Genomic DNA, 3845 nt, shown 5'->3' with positions numbered 1-3845 from the left:
CTGCTTTTGCTGGTAATTTTGGACATTTTTTTTATAAAAAAGAATGTGCTGTTCAATCTGTTTCATTGATCTATGAATATTTTTCATATTCAGGCAAAAAGAAGGAAGCTCAAAAACTCATCGCTGAAGGAGCCAACCCTAATATTGGAAATAATTTTAATGAGACAGCTCTGCATTATGCTGCTAAGGGAGGTAACGTTGAATACTTATTGTTATTGAATAAAAAATTGACCTGATTTTATCCCATCGATCGGTGTTATTGTTCAGGTCACAAGAGTGTCGCCGAACTTCTCATCAGTGAAGGAGCCAATCTTGAGAGTAAAACTGATGGTGGAAACACACCTCTTCATCATGCTGCTCAGATGGGTAATTTTGAATAGTTATTTTCACAAAATAAAGAATCGGTTTCATCTTTTTCATCGATTTAAATTATTTCTAAGGTCACAAGAATGTCGCCGAGCTTCTCCTCAACAAAGGCGCCAATATGGATGTCGTGACTAATTTTAATAATACACCTCTTCATTATGCTGCTCAGATGGGTAATGTTGAATACTTGTTTTCATTAAATAAAAGATTGATTTGATCTTTTCCATCGATCTGAATTATTTTTCAGGTCACAAAAATGTCGCCGAGGTTCTCCTCAACAAAGGCGCCAGTATGGATATCATAAATTATTTAGAAAATACACCCCTTCATAATGCTGCTATGAATGGTAATGTTGAATACTTGTTTTCATTAAATAAAAGATTGATTTGATCTTTTTCATCGATCTAAATTATTTCCAAGGTCAAAAGGATATTGTTAAACTTCTCATCAAAAAAGGAGCCAAAGTTGATATTAAAAATCATGAGAATCTAACACCTCGTCAGTGTGCTGTTAACAATGGTACTGCTGACTAAATCAAATACCGCTTTGATCTTTTTCATTGATCTGTATTATTATTTTTCAGGTCACAATGATGTCGCTAGACTTTTTATCGGTAAAAGAAACCAAATTAATATTGAAGAACATTTGCAATAGATTCAATATGCTGCCAACAATGGTCATGTTGAATATTTTACTTTTCCGTACACTTTGTTAAGGGAATTGAAATGGAAAGATTTTTTCAATCTACGATTAAATTTTAAATAAAACACCTTAAAGTGACTTTGCTTTTTCAAATTTCAAACATAAATCAATATGAATATTCATTTATAAACGAAACTTTGGTTCGGATGCATTTCGAAATTTGTCATCTTCAGCGAGTATCAAATTACACTGAACTCAGCTCTCTGTTTGCGATTGTGAGTGAGAGAAAAAAGAAGAAAAGTATACACAGAAAGCAAAACATGTAACAATGTGTTGTGGTGCGAGCGCACGCCAAAAAATTACAACAACACAAACAATAAAACTCGGTGTGAATACACACAGACACAACAAACCTCAAAATGAGACCCATTCGATTTTGATTGGCTTCAAATTTTCTGAGATTTCATTTTTTGGTGAAAAAATGAAATTCTGAAAGTTTCGCGTTGATCGCGATTCACATTTGCATAAGTTTGATTTTTGGTCCTCAATTTTTTCTCAAAGAACATCAGGTATGTTATAGCGAAGAATCGTGCTTTTTGACAGATGTACTAAATTGAATGTTTTCTGTGTCGCCATCTGGTTGGTGATACTAATTGTAAGGTGTATTACATTAAAATATGAATTAATTTCAACACACGTCTGCTTTGTTTAACGAGGTAAAACCAATTGGTGTTTTATTCATGATTATTAAATTTTGAACATTGAGCCGAGAAATGCTTAATTGCTAAAAACTGTAATGTGGTCATTTTTTGTTGTCAGGTCGTTAACACGGTTTTTACTTGCTTTATTTCTTTGTTCTCTGAACTGGTCATTATAATGCAATGCTTGAAATATATTATCATTCATTTATTTATTATGTTCTCTGAACACTAATATCTTCTCGCACGGTTCTGATGAAGATTTTATTTATTGTTTATACAATTTTATACAAAATCAATTTTTTATTCATAATTTCACACGGCACGATCAATTTCAAGTGTTGCAACTTTGTTTTGAAAGAAGCCGAATAGTATTCTGAAAAAAAAACACTAATACAAAATAATAAATGGCAAATCATTCTTTTGTCTCTTTGTGGACATTAATTCCCACATTTTCGATAGAAAGTGAATTTTTTCACACAACTCATAATTTCACAATCACGTGTTTAGTACATTTCATTGTTCAATACCGACATTGAACACACCCTAACGTCAGCAATGGTATCTGTCAAACTTTACGCTCTGAAAATGACATCCATAGCAAACATTTTATATACATACTTGAGTTCATTTTTACGGATCTAATGAAATATTTGAAAATTGTCGTGCCGAGATTTAGGCTAGCGGTCATAAGTTCCCAAATCCATCCATCCATTCGTCCATCAATTCTATGGATGGATGATTGGATGGATGGACGAATGGATGGACAATGGATGTTGGATGGATCTTCAATGGATATTCCGAGATATTCAATGGATGTTCAATGGATATTGAGTGTATGGATTTATGGATGGATCTATGTACAAAAATTCGTATAACTGGAATTGAGGGTAAGTCTGGATATATCAACTTATTGATGGATGGATATATTAGACAAATTTTGAACATCTCTGCTTGTCTGCCATAAGAACCAACGTATTTGATGTAATAGTGAATAGAAGTGGCGCCGAAATGATATGAATTGTTGTAGCAACTTTAAGAATTATCAATACTTGTTGTTATTGTCATAAATTTCTCAATAGTATTGATAGTTCTTTAAAATGTCGCAAATTGTAAATATATGTGTTTCGGCGCCACTTCTATTTTGTGCCGTTGATAAGAACAGGGTGATTTTGTGTTTTAAATATTAAGTGATGGAAACATATCTGACAATTAGGCTTATATAGAATAACCTATGGGTAGCAGAATCGCATGGGCCGAATGGAAAACTCGCTAACTCAAAAAAATCGGGTAAATGACTTTTCTCCTCCGATTTTGACCATACTTTTTTGAATGGTTTTTCTTCGTTTTTTTTTTTCATTTAAAGGCTCTCGGAAATTTGTGCCATTTTTTGACATTCCAATGCATTTAAGTCAGTAGGACGTCAATGCTGCTAATGACATTGACTTTTAGGCAAAAGCAACATAGGCGATTTCGGAGAGCCTTTGTCAATGCACGGAAAAGTAATTTTTTTCTTCACTCAAACATGTTTTGCCCAATTTTGAGTGAATATAAATATAACGATTACTTTTGGCGCTGATACGCGTAAGTGATTTGCCTACAATATGAACAAAACACACTTTAGCAGTATTTTTGGCTCTTAATATTTATGCTAAAATTTTCGTATTTGGCCAGGTGGTGTAAGTCTATGATCTCTCGGATCTGATAACCTGGATTTTCGAAATTGAGCCCAATATTGAAATTCCAAATATATTCTTCATATATTCTTGAATTTCGGAAATTAAGTTGGGGTGAGGGGATAACGTATGACAGAAATGGGAAAATATATGACAGAAAATGGGAAAACGTATGACAGAACGGAATTACGTATGACAGAAAATGGGAAAATGTATGACAATTGATAAAAGAATACCTTTGATTAAAAACGGTATTTTTAGTGGTCTCAACAGAAAATTTTCTCTTTATCTCTTTCTCTAAATATCAAAGATTGAGTATTTTTCATAGACTTTGTATTGAAAAAAGTAGAGAATGTTTTCAATTGGTGAGCAACAATTTTTACGAAGACATCAATTCGACTTTTTTTGTCATTAAAATGAAAATCTCAAAAAATTACGAGTGAAACATACTCTAATTTATCAA

Source organism: Sitodiplosis mosellana, unplaced genomic scaffold (genome assembly GCF_009176505.1).
Source record: "Sitodiplosis mosellana isolate CC-2019 unplaced genomic scaffold, AAFC_SMos_1.0 Smas_scaffold_2, whole genome shotgun sequence".
Taxonomy (NCBI): domain Eukaryota; kingdom Metazoa; phylum Arthropoda; class Insecta; order Diptera; family Cecidomyiidae; genus Sitodiplosis; species Sitodiplosis mosellana.
The sequence above is the reverse complement of the archived record's forward strand: the minus strand, read 5'-3'. Positions refer to the sequence as shown.